The sequence below is a fragment of the Arvicanthis niloticus genome, chromosome 2 (assembly GCF_011762505.2).
Source record: "Arvicanthis niloticus isolate mArvNil1 chromosome 2, mArvNil1.pat.X, whole genome shotgun sequence".
NCBI lineage: Eukaryota > Metazoa > Chordata > Mammalia > Rodentia > Muridae > Arvicanthis > Arvicanthis niloticus.
The window spans coordinates 69,817,128-69,831,291 of NC_047659.1; the positions used below are offsets into that span (position 1 = coordinate 69,817,128).

Here is a 14,164-nt window from a genome sequence, read left to right on the forward strand (position 1 = left end):
TAAATCCTACATTATAACAAGAGCTAGAAGTTTTCAGATGTCTGTAGTTGTGGATGCTATGATAAACACTTGACATAGATTGTCTCATCTAATCCTCACAGAAACCAAATGAAGTGTTTACTGTCAATATCTCTATTTGATGAAGAGGATACTGAGGCTCAAAGAGACTTAATAACCTGTCCAAGATCATCTAATGCTGAGTAATCAAGAGTAAGTGCCATGAATGAACAAAGACCAGCCTGGACCAGCATATTTTTGAAAGGATAAGCCACAGGGTAGCAGGTGAGCAGAATTTCTATTCTAATTGAACTGGAAACCTAAACATCAGACAAAGAGGGGTACAAGAACTAAGCTATGGGCTTATCTCATTGAGAGGATCACTGGTTTTCTGAAAAAAATCAATACTTTGAAGTTGCATTTCTGAGAAATAGGCAAATTGGTTGACTTATCATTTATAACTATCTCCTTATTGTAATAAGACATTCAAGCCATGTGTTTTCACTGGTGCTGTGCCAAAAAATTGCTGGTTTTGAGCTTTTTCTCAGTTCCATGAATATTTCAGAATGTCTGACTTAAACACTCAAATCTGTAGACAGTTTCTGCAAAGCTATTGATATTGAGTTTCCAAATGATTTGGGTCTTTGGTGCATGATAACTGTGTTTCAAGAAGGCAAGCCTGCTGGGTTTCCAATAACTGCCTGTCACTTAAAAAAATCAGTGGTAGAACTTTCCTAGAATTATTTTGTGGTCTGAAACCCTTAGTCACATGCTATTTACAGTATGGACTTGTTATGAATTGGTATGCTCATGTCAGTAACGTCACAATAAGTAGCTTTCCTCTTATATGTTTTTATCTTTTGTTTGTAGTTGACTATTTCCAATACTTAGGTACCATTTTCTCATCTTTCATCTTTATCTCACCCCTGTGTTACTCTGTGCTCCAATATAATGTGAAATTAACTTGGTTGTGGAAATTCTAAGTCAATGTGTTGTTGGCCTGAAGATTGATGAGTTTATTCTCTGGGTTGACAATGAGAAGTGGGGACAGGGCAAGTCTAGAGTGACACAAAAGAAATGAATTGAAATTCAGAATTTTTGAATTTTCTTGTGTATGTCAGCATCTTGGGAACTCTATGCCAGATGAATTGCAATGCTGTTGGAGCGGTTTGTTAGCTTGAACTCTATTCATAAATACCATAAATATAATTTATTTATGTCTAAACATGTCAATTTAAATTAGTATTTTCATAATCTTTATAAATATAAAATGTCACAAATTAATAGATATAATTTATAATTTAACAATAGGACTATCTTTGTAAGTCAATAGATAGTCATGTGTCATAAATGTGATATAGTTTTTACTCCACTGGACATAATAAGATGCTTGTTTAAAGAATAGCAGTTTTTTCAAGGCAGCTATGCTCAAAAACAAGGCATGATTCTTATATTTTTGGTTGTGAGCCTAACTGTTAAAAGCTGAGCCATCTCTCCAGCCTGTGGGCATGATTCTTCTATTGTGAAAATTATTAGATTCTTTGAATTTTCATAAGATAGCAATATGATTAGTATGTTTATTTATATCATATTGTTTATGTTTGAAAAGAGATAAATATAATATGGAGAATCATCATTTGTGTTTTATCTCATAAAATCTCATGGTTCTTAAAACAAAAGAGCAAACCTTCTGAAAAGAATGTGGTTTATAATTTTCTGATAAATCTTTTACTGTAAGGGTTCTTAGATATATAGACAGACACATATGTATGTTTGCAGAGTAGTTTTCATTTGAGAAACATGATCGATTTTTACAAAGAACCCACTGTGTTGCCTATATAGCCAGAGAGAGCAGAGAAAGGAAAGAGCAGAGGCAGAAACAGAGGGAGAGGGGAATGGGAAGAGGGAGTAAGCTAATTTGTGAAAAGCAGAGAATTTTTTTTTTAATAGATTTATGTTACAGGCACTATTTCAACTTAAGAGCACGGACACTTATTTGCTACTTGGATGCCCTTGAAAAATTACTTCATCTCCTGCACTGTTTTCATTGTTGTCAGAAGGACAACAATAACAGCACTGACCTCATAAGTTTATTATCAAAATCAGTAAAGCTGTGCATATGAAGAATGAAGAATTGTGTCTGGCATGAAGAATGCACTCAGCAAACATCTTCACAGTTGTTTTTATTTCATAATGCATAAAGTTTCTCATTACTCTGGAAAAGTATGCCAGTCAGAAATGGTATCAACCTTGATTTGGGTTTCAATATTTGTTTATTCTAAAGGAAGCCTTTATAACTCTCCAGTTGTCTCTTAATGGATATCCAGGTTGAATCAGACTATGTATTTAGAGGCCCCCATGGTGCCTTTTCTGTGTTATTGAAACTGGATTGCAGAGCACTTCTCCAGTCTTCCTTGAGAAGTCCACAACTTCTGAATACATTTTGATTCTTGAGTGAGGTTCTTAAAACATCAAACAAGCCAGTGTTTGTCAAGAAGAGCAGATCTGAGAGCATCATCTAGTGCACCTCTGAGACCCATTGGCTGTTATCTGAAAGCACATAGAGCAGAATTAAGTAAACAATTCCTTTCACTCTCATAAACAAACTAACAAAAAAAAAATCCTTACTTTTAAATGGCAGGCAGAAGGTTAACCCACAGTGTGTAAGCTATTTTTTTACCTATTGCAAAAAAAAAAAAAAATACCTTGGCAAGTAAGTAGAAATTTCTTTAGGCTGTGGGAACCTTAAGCATCTTTATGTAGAAGCACCTATACATATTTCACTGCATTTCAAGAAAGTTCAGCCACTGATGGAGTGTTGTTACTTGAAAGCCACCTTTCTATTTTGTCTTCTGCTAACTTGGTCTGGTGTGCTTTCTTTCCTGCTGGCCCTTTTCCATTTGACTTTCTTCCTGATGCCCCATTCTTTGACTTTCTTTAGATAATGTGAAAATATTGACTGTGACAATGTCAAGGGTGAAAGGGCTCATCTTCCTCACTGAACTGCATGTAGCAATTCGCTTTTCTTATTCCCAGGGGAAGTTTGCAATCTTTTGGTAAATACTTAATATATATACATGACAGTCATATAGAAGTGAAAATGAACAATTCTGCTTAATAACTTAATCATCTCACTTCAATTTCAGAATAAAACCAAGACCAAAATGCTGAACCAAATTATTAATTATGCTTTTAAGTTATGAGATGTTTTTAGCTCTAATAAAGTGGTGAAAATAACACAGAATTTATTGCTGTACTTTAAATTTTTAAAACCCAATTTCTTTAAAGAAAAAAATTAAAAGCTTATTCTTTTAAGGTAAAAAATGTAAACATAATTTACATAATATAGTTAATAAAGCCCATTTATATATGGCATGGAAGTTAATAAATATCAAATTAAAACCTGTACATTAAATGAGACATTTAATGAGGTATTAAATGAGAAATTTATGAATGCTAAAACCCCAGGTCCTCTCTGTGTTCAGCACACATCCTTGTAAACCAAGAAGAGCTAGGACCCCCTTCTTCCTGTATATAGATGGCTGAACAATACAAAGCTTATTACTTCTAGTGGATTCTTAAATAAAGTAAATGTTAAAAGTGTATTAATTCTTCAGTGGATGCTATAATACTTCCTAGATATACTTTGTAATATACAAGTTTGGTAATAACTGAACTAAAGTTTGTTTTCTGTCCTTCTAGAAGTCATATCAATTTAAGGAAGAGAGCCACCCAAATATCTAAATACACACTCCATGTTGTTTGTGTAGACCCAAGGAAATACAGAGAAGGGCAAGCCCATATTTACTTGGAAAGAGACACAGTAAGGCTGTGTATCATGAAGGGAAGAATTAGTTATCTAAATTTTGTATGGTAAGTGGGTTTTACCAAGAATATACTATATTTTAATATCAATTGTTTACTACAATTTTATTCATAATTACCTACTACCTTACCTAGTGCATGAAAAAAATTATTTACTTTGATTTCTCCTCTTTTTGTCATTAGGATGATTCTCAGTCTTAAGAAGTAAACAACAAAGAAAACTCCTGTGAATGTTCATATAGTGAATGTGATTGATTCCATTCTTAGATCTCAGTCTTATATGTGGTTCACTCTCTCAATGGACCAGTATAATTTCAAAATTTGTTGTATGTCCTCAAGATAATATTATTAAATAGTATTGCTTACTGTTTCAACAAACTTAGATAGCAAGTATAAATATTTCTTTTGTTATTTGACCTTGGACAAGTTGATTAAACTGTACTATTCTTTATCTGTTTCTTATTTTAAATAGATAAGAAATTTTATTTTAATTTTTGATATTATAACATAATTACATCATTTCCCATTTCCATTTTCCTACCTCTAAATTCTTCCATGTACCTCACCTTGCTCTAATCGATGGGTGATTTCATTAATTGTTGATATATATGAACGCTATGTGATATATATATATATATATATATATATATATATATATATATCAAAACAAAAACAAAAGTGAATGCAGATAAGTGAAAACACACTAGAAATATCAGCATTAAGTAGTCATTTTCATGTCAAAGAAGTATAATGACATTGAAGTAAACAATGTTGGATCAGCAAATATATCATCCAAATGACCAAAAAGAGAAGACAGTAAATAAATGTTGTTATGTGCATTGGATAAAGTAGTAGGGAACTATGAATAACACTGCAGTAGAGGAGTGACTGGAAATTAATATTAAATATGATATATTCCTGGTAAAGTTCAATTATCATATAATATATATATACATATATGTGTGCATATATTGCATATATTCATATTTAAATATATATGCAAACTTTTTTAAAATATAAAGACAATAATAGTTATATTAAAATTGTTCTTTAGTAATTAGATAATAATATTTATTAATTCACATATTTTGAACATAGAGTAAGGTAACTTCTAAACCCTGATATAAGCAAGTGTTCTAAATGTGTCAATTTATCATCTATAAAAACTCTAACACGAATAAAGCAAAGATTGCAGAGTGGATTGAGGGGCATATGTCACATTCATCATTTTAGTCAAATTTCATTTCTCACTAATTGTTTGTATAACTTACTTTATGTTAGTTGCTATTACTCTATGGTCAGAAAGTATGCTTTCATTGTAGAAATGTTGTAGTACTAAGTAAGAAGACAAAAGTATATGATATTTTATTCTGAAAATTATTTTATTCGGCCTCTATCTGTAAGAACTTTAATCAGTTATACATAGTAGAGCATAAGGATGTGTGTTTTTTTTCTTTTAATAAATGAGTCACCTAAATAAAAGTGCTGGGTAGACAGAATCCGTATTTAAGGTATTGATGTGCTTTAAAAACAACATGGGTCCTATTACTTACTGAAGGAGAAGGGATACTATGTAAAGCACACACTTCTCCCACAATGCTCTATGTGTTTCGCTTTCTGTATTATATTGATGTGGGGTATTGCCTTGAAGGATTTGGATTTATTTTGAACTCCTGTCAGCGCTCCATAATTAACATTGCCCAGAAGAGAAATGCTATTTTGCCTTCTGCATCATCAACATAACTGTCAGCAAATAAGAAAGTCCTTTTGCCTTTATAGCTCTTAATGTAAGAAGCAGAGTAGAACAGCTGGGTAGCTCCACACTGGGCTGTTACGAGGACTGGCATCCGGTGTCATAGACTGTACCATCCACTTACCTAGTTTTGCTTTTAAAATGGGTCTTGAAGTGTCATTTTAATCCCAATATATTTTCAAGTTTCTAATCTGATACATTTGCTGATCTCAACATTGTTTATCTCAATGTCATTCTACTTCCGTGCCATAAAAATGGAACGTTAATGCTGATTTTCTAGTGTTTTTTTTTTTTCACTTATCTACATTCACTATGGTTTTTGTTCTTTTGTTGTTGTTGTATTTGGTGATCTATTTTCCATATAATAAATTCATGGTTTTCCATTCTGTAATTTTGCTGAAATTTATTATAGCAATAGGTAATTAATCTTTTGTGAAATGGAAGATAGTAATAGCTCACTCTTGCTTTACTACATGAGAAATATCTAAGCACAGCTCTTTAATACTCAAAATCTTCTGCAGGCTCTACATTTACAATGTTCCAAATGTTGTAGTATAAAATAATGTAAGGTAATTTTCTTATATAGGTGATACTTATATTAGAAGTTTTAAGTTTTACGTGCATGCATAGTATTATATTGAACTGATATAGGCATTTCAAAATCATTTTGACATGTATTAAGAGGTGGGTGGGGGAGCATCCTCATAGAAGCTGGGAGCGGAAGGATGGGATAGGGAGTTTCCGGAAGGGAACCTGGGAGAGGGGATAACATTGAAATGTAAATAAATAAAATGTCTAATAAAAAAAGGAAAAAAAGTTAAAACAATTAATTCCTCATATAGCCCAGAAATTTTACTACTATGTTTCTTCTCCAAACTGAAAATACATATCCACACAACAGTTTTTACAAGAATGTTTACAGCGATATTACTCCCAGTATCCCAGAGCCAAAAATAATTCAAATGTCAGCTTTTTAATTGATAAACAAAATGTTAAATATTTACACAACTGATATCACTTAGAAATTTAAGAATATAATGAAGCACTGATGTATGTTGTAACAGAAATAGACTATTAAACCATTATGTTCTGTGAACATAGACACAAAATGTTGCATAGTTTATTTAAGAGTATTACATGAAATCAAATCAATATTGTGTTGAATGCCATAAACAAGCAAATCCATAGAAAGCAAAAGTGAAATTATGTCAGATATTCTCTACAGAACTAATCTAATTAGAGTCACAGATGATTTTAGAGGATGAGCCTGAACCTGGATACCTGAATTCAACTACTGGGAACAACATGGTAAAAAGAAAGAACCGAATCCTGCAAGTTGCCTCTGACGGGTAGATGCATACTGTGGTAAAGAGGCATTACCATCCCTCCTTACAAACAAATAAATAAAATTGATTAAAAAAAAAAAAAAAAACTAAGAAAACTTCACATAAGCCTGACACAAAAGGAGCAGGAAACATTAGATGGTAAGGCTGACAGTTTTTGAACATCCCTCTAATACAATAGCATGACTACTAACAAAAAAAAAGAGAGGTGGCTTCGTGGTGCAATGGACTTCTAGAGATTGAAAAAAAGAGAATTCAGTTATTGTGGTAAGGGGCATGGAAATGATGAAATTTTCAAAAACACAGTTATTCGTGATCATTATACATGCATGTGATGATATTAAAAAATTACTAAATTATGCTTTTTGACAAATGGTATTTTTATAGGTAACTTGTATTTCAATGAAATTATTATAGAGATATATACATATATAGAGTATTATACATACTCTTGAATAGCAGTAGAAAGTGTGAGCAAAGAGTAAATGTCGAAGGAAATTGTGGATAAAATTCAGTTTAAACTTTAGATTTTATACATACGTGATCAGTATTAATACTGTGATATCTTCAGAGTGTCTGTTAAATAAGTACACTATATGTTGCTCTTATTTGTTTTAAGCACATGTAGATGCTCACCTTTCACAGTTCAAAGATTAATTGTTAAGAGCTGTTAATAAGAAACAAGAAGTAGAAGTAGTACTTGTGGTCATTGATACATGCTTAGTCCATCCTTGAGACTTGTTAAGGAATTACATAAAGATGAGGAAGCAATAGATGAGAGAGAGAGAGAGAGAGAGAGAGAGAGAGACAGAGAGAGAGAGAGAGAGAGAGAAGAGGAAGGCCCATGCTTATGTTTAAAGATATCTTTCATGTTTTTCTTATCCAGGGTAAAGTGTGCATGCGGTAAATTTTTTTTTTTTTTTTTTTTACTATGAACACATTTTAGCATTGGATCTACCCATGTGTAGTAAGTAGATCATTCAAGGAACTTTAGACCACCAATTCTGATGCTGAACATCAAGAATAGAATAAGAAAATAATTTTGTCTGAAAATATGTGTCTTTTTCCTAATGGAAAATTTGTATACTTAAGGATGTTTTAATGAGTTCAAATCAGATTCACAGCAGAATGCGCAAATGAGAATAACAACCAGAGGTCAAAATGTGGTTTCTGCATTCTGTTGCATCTGCTAGATTTTGGGGGAGAGAACTTAATGCAAGTTGATGTGTGATTGTTTCAGTTTTAAGAGAATGTAATTCAGTCTATGTCCAGTTTTATTAAGCCTGCTATAAGATCACTGGAGTAATTCAAAGAGAAGAGAGATGTGAAGGGTACTGAGTGTGCTCACCGAAGCACATGTTTAGCTTGCAGTTTACTCTTAGACCATGCATGAATCTATTATCCGATGTCTGTTACAATTTAATGTTTAGTATCTTTGAGTAACTTTGCTACTCAAGTATTGCAATCAGTTCAGATTTGGAACTCTGAACCGATTATCATCTGTGACATATCTAAGATGTGTTAACAAAGACTGAAGTAGTAGACACAGATGTATGGTTACATGTCCTGTTGCTACATGATAGATGCTTAGAGTAAATTGAAATGAGTGCACTAATACCTTCTCTGTCCGTTTGCATTTCATCAGCCTTACAGCTATTTATAAAAGAAAGAGATTCGAATTAGAGAGGGTCCCAAATGAAAATTAATGTTTCTCTTTGCATAATTTACATAAAATAAACATTATTTTTGGATATACCTTGTTATCAAACAATTTTATGAATCAATTATTTCACATATCATAATAAACCTATTGTGAATTTTTATGCTGTGTGTATAATAAAATACAGAAACTGAGGTTTAGATGTTAATAAGATTTGAATTATCAGTAACCCCAGCAAGAGGAAACTTAAAACTTTCTTGTTCATGAAGTTTTATATTATTCTAATACAATTCATAAAGTTTGAAAATATGAACACCTTTAGTTTGTTATTTGCTCTGTTCATGGTGTAATTTGCTGAAGGGTAGAAGGTTAAAGCACTAGTAACTCACGTGTCTTCAGGTTCTTACACATTTAGATGTTAGATATTTTCACCAGCCTATTGCTGACAATTGATAACATATTTTCTTCTTGAACTTCCTTAACAAAATGACACTGTGTGGTTTATGCAACAGAATTTAAAATACATAATTCTCATATTTCAGGAGTTCTGATATTCTAGAGAAAGGTAGGAACATGATTAAGAGGAGAGAGAGACAAAGATAGACTGATGTCTTCCTTTTTCTTACACGATATAATTTTCTATGATTAAAACACACTAGATCTCCCTTTTATTTTTCTTTTGTATATTTAATTTTACCTTCTGTGAATCCAGTCTCCAAGTTGAGTCATGTTGGAGTTTAAAAGTTCAACCCATTTTCTTGTCCTTGGCCTATGTCAGATGACCTTAAGAGTTGCATGTAATTAAAATGGTATAAAAGCAAAAAGGAGGAGAAGTAATGGATAAGGGGGTTTGGGGAGGGGAAATGGGGAAAGGGATTGGCATCTGAAATGTAAATAAATAAAATATCCAGTAAAAATTAAAATAAAATAAATAAAAGTTTAACCTATGCATTTCAAGGACACAGTTCTTCCCATGATAGTTTAAGAGTGGCTAAGATTCATGCCTTGTAGCACACAATATGCACTCACTCCAGTGAAGCAGATGTTAAAAGTCATAACTTCATTTTAGAATCAACCCTAGAGTTAATCTCAGTTGTATGAGAGAGAGGTGTAGAAGGAAAGGATATGTGTTGAGAAAAACTTTCTCCTCAGCTGTGAGCCAGTAAAACCAGAAACTTTTCATGCAAGGTTTGAGAAGTGTAATTTAGATAGTCACATTCTAAAGGACTGGAATCAGAAAATATCAAGGGTGAATATACCCAAGAAAGTTCAAAATCCATCAAGGCAATTTCATTTGATTTTAAAGATTGAGGGTAATCCGCTCTGCCTGGCTGCTGGGTACCTCAGGTTTATTAAGATGGCAACATTGCCTTTTAGCCTAGACTTCCTCATCTCTCAGAAATGGTCCTAATCCCTCAGCTCAACAGGGTGTCCATCCTCACAGTCCTGTGCCCAGCCTGTGAGTTGCTGGCCAATTGTTCTCTAACTTACTAACAACAAGGTAGGCCCCTTTCTTTAAATCCTAGAAGGAAGCATTTCTTCTAGTCTGTAGGAAGAGGAGCTGGCCAAAAGGCCTCCAAATTGTCTGGTCAGTCATCCTTTTTTTCCAAAGACTATTCAACCAATGTCTTGGTAAGAAAGCATTGTTCCACTCCCTAGTTCCTGAATTCGGAGAGCAGGCCTTCATTCTGCCCTATTGTTTGTCTCCCACTTAGTTCCAGCTGGCACTGTCTGCTAGAACAGTTTCATTTCTATTTCTGACTGTAGTTAAAATGGCTGGTAAATCCTCTTCATAATCTCTTTCACAAAGAATTTATGGGTAGCAAAGTCACACCTTTGATGTTCAATCCAGAAAGAGGTTTTTAGTGTGTGTGTGTGTTTTCAAAATTTTTCCCCTATGTGCTATGGCAGAGCATTTTCCAAATCTTCAGAGTATTTTGTTGTTGTTGTTGTGATTATTTTGCCTGACAATTACTTTGATGTCATTCATACCCATCACATTTTGCAAAAAGACTGATTAATTAAAAAAAAAAAAGCTGAGTGTGCCTTCAACACTATTATTGTAGTCTTTCAAAGTGAAGATATATAATTGTACAAACGTACTTCTTACAAAGTTCTTTTGCAATGCACTAGATAATAATTTCATCACAGTCTTGAAACTCTGTCTTAATTTGACTTTCCTATTAGCCTGTAATAGCTCAATCCTAATTTTTATCTGAGATGTCACAGACATGTCTCTCTTGTTTCTGAAACAGGATCCAGTGTATACCCAGCTGGCCTCAAATTATATAGCACAGGCTGACACTGAACTTCTAAACTTCCTGCTTCTATCTCCTATGTACTAGATTTACATGGCTGCACTACTAGGCACAGAATATACAGTGCTAGAAAAAGAACCCAGCTTCACATATCCTAACCTAGCGCTCCATCAAATTAGCTTAATATACTGTTCGAGATACACCTTCAACAGTGGCATTTCCCCTGACATTCTGTTTACAATGATAGGTACATTTTGTAAGGTGACTGCTGCCTTTTCCAAGCTCTCCTCTTCCCTTTAATAAGATGACTTACTGTCTTAGTTAGGCTTTCCATTGTTGTGGCCATAGACCATGACAAAACACAACTAAGGAGAAAATAGTTTAGTGCATCTTATATTTTCAGTTAAAATTTTACCATTGAGAAAAGTCAGGGCAGGAACTCAAACAAGGCAGAAACCTGGAGGCAAGAACTTACACAAAAGCCATGAAGGAGTTCTATTTACTGGCTTTCCCTATGGCTTGCTCAGTATGCTTTCTTACATATTGCAGGACCAACAGCCCTAGGGTGGCACTGCCCACAATGAACTGGGATCTCCCGCATCAATTATCAATCAAGATAATGTCCTACAGTCTTGGCCATAGGCTAAGTTGGTGGGGGTACTTTCTCAATTGAAGTTCTTTCCCATGTGACTCGGGCTTGTGTCAAGTTGACATAATACTAGGCAGCACACCAACTAAACACTCTCCAGAATTTTATTTTATGTACGTATTTCCACAGTGCATGGATGATAATTTGTGCTTAAATAGTATACACTTAAAAATTCTTCCAGGTTCTCCTCATTGCTCACCTCCAAAGATATTCCAGGGTAGGATGTATTTGTTAGAGCAACATCTTATCTCCTAGAACCATAAGATGCATAAGTAGGTATATATTTCTAACAGTCAGATGGCTTTTCCTCATCATATAAACACAGTGGTCCAATTGGTGTGCTCTTTCCTGGTGAGACAGTTTCTTGCAGTCTCAAAAAGAAAAAAAGCTGCCTATGCTTTTTGAGTAAGTTTGAGACCTGGTGGCCCTTTCCCCTTCCACTTTCCCATGTCTATTGGTGGTGTCTAACACCAAATGATCATCCCTGAAAACATACATATAAGTAGCAGTATACAAACTGACAAAATTATGTTTGGGAATAAAAATATATGTACAAATGCATATCTTCATGTAGTATTAATTTGAGAAAAAGAAGCAATGAATTTCAAAGAGGATAAGAATAGGTTTGTGGAAGGTTTGGAGAGAGAAAGGGGAAGAGGTAGATGTTGTAATTAGAATCTCAAAATTAAAAATAAGGATTAAATAAAAGAATTATGACAAAAATACCTGAATCCTCTGGGAGTAAAGCCCTGTTCTTTTGACTCATTTGACCTTAGTGCCACTTATAAAGGTTTCAAATGTAGTCACAATGAATATAGGTTGTGGCTTCAACATGTGAATATGCAGGGATTTCACCATTTAGTTGATATTGTATAAAATTTTGTTGGTTGCCTGAGAGCACTTATTTTCTGCCCCTTACATCATCATAATCTTCAAGTAAACTAGGAGAGGGGGACTTTTAAAATGAATAGTTTCTAAATCCCACTGCACAAGAACTACATTGGAATATTCCAGGCAAAGCCATGGTTCTTTGATTTTTTTATAAAACTCCCTCTGTGGTTATAAATTTTCATGTAGGGTTGAAGCCTACAAGTTTACGTGTTTCAGAATATAGTGTCTCAACCACAATGCATATAATACTTTTAATCCTTGTAGGGAAAACAAAAGAAGAATTAGTACAGGTAAAAATATATACTGCATATTATACTTTACTTCAGTCTTTATTTTTTATCAGCATAAAACACTATTATCAACAAACAGATGTAGGAATAAAATAATAGATAAAGTCCTGGATTGTGACAGTTAGAATACTAATTCTGATAAAGTTAATAACATCCCTAAGAACACTAGAAGTCACATTAATGTTTTGGAAATGAGTAAAACTTCAAATAGCCACTCAGTATTCTTCTAATACTTAAAAGAAGTCAGGTTGGAATGTCTAAGTTGTCAACTTCTACGTGGTTTTTCTCTGGGATACTAAGTGAATCTATCTGTGGACAAAGTGATTCCCAGTCCTGGAATGAAAAGCTCGAATTCACTAAATTCTATTTACTAAAGTGGAGAAGCCTAGGAAAAACAAAAGTGCATATAGAAATGACAGTTTAATTTTGATGCAAGTGGTTCAGGTCACAGTAGATGCAGAAGGCATATATTATAGACTGTATTGCAGGGAAGCTGAGAGCAAGGTTAGAGCTATTGAAGATGAAGGTTGGCCTGTCCTGATTCGAGAGCCTGGGAGAGGATGAATGGGGCTGTTTTTTTTATAAAAATCATTGCTGTTCCTTCATAATATTAGGATTTCTATGATTGATTTTGGGACTCTATATACCCAACTTGCTGAATGTGTCAGAAACTAACCTACACATGTGTTTTGAGTTGGGGCTGCCTGAGGAATGGTTGTGTCAGAAACACCAGGCAATGCAGCTGGATGCTGCCATCTGTGTCTTCTTTTATTAGTATTAGAAACAAGCTAACCAACCCAAGTGTTGAAGACTTAAAGACTGTTCAAATGTAGATCTTTCTCTTTCTCTTTTTACAGCTGTTCTCTTTTTCTCTAAAATGTATGGGAGGCTCTGTCTGTTGAATCTTTAGTAGTTTGATGAATTCACTATAAAAAGCTGCTGTGTTTTAGATAAATCCTTAATTGGAAGTTCATGGGGGTTACTGGTGGCTGTCTTCTGGAGTGTGTGATTTTTAAGAAAGTATCTTCTTAAATTGCATAGAGATAAAATCCAGAGCCTCAGCACTAACCTGAATGGTTTAAAATCCCACCTTTGATATTTCTCCAGGACTCAGACCACTTCTAGTTAAATGAGAACAATGATAGTGTCTGCTTCATAGAGCTGTTGTGATTGTTAAGTTGGCTGGAACATAAGCAGTAATGCTGAATCCATAGGTACACGCATGAAGAAGATAAGGATTGAGGGCTTGAAGTTTCTCTGCCAAACCTTCTTTAAAAGGTGGTAAGTGGTGGGGGGAGAAAGCTTGTCTTCGAACTGCACTAGTGTGGATTTGAATCCTGGCTATTTTTTAGAAGATATATAAGTTTAGGTAACAATTATTGACAGCTTTCTAATTCCTAATTAAAGATAGGAAAATACAATATCTATTTTTTTCTACACAGAATAACGTTTAAGTTATGTCATCATTTGCTGTCAACATCATCTCTCATCTTGTAGA

General features: G+C 33.8%; 1 protein-coding gene across 2 annotated transcripts in view; it reads left to right on the plus strand.

The window, feature by feature from the left end:
* The window catches only part of Lrrc4c (leucine rich repeat containing 4C), a 1,205,288-nt gene that overhangs the window by 225,823 nt on the left and 965,301 nt on the right, over nucleotides 1–14,164 (plus strand). For both annotated transcript variants that reach the window (XM_076929324.1, XM_076929323.1), the window contains one exon: nucleotides 102–282. The gene's annotated coding sequence lies outside the window, so the exon portion shown is untranslated. The remainder of the gene's footprint in view (nucleotides 1–101; nucleotides 283–14,164) is intronic.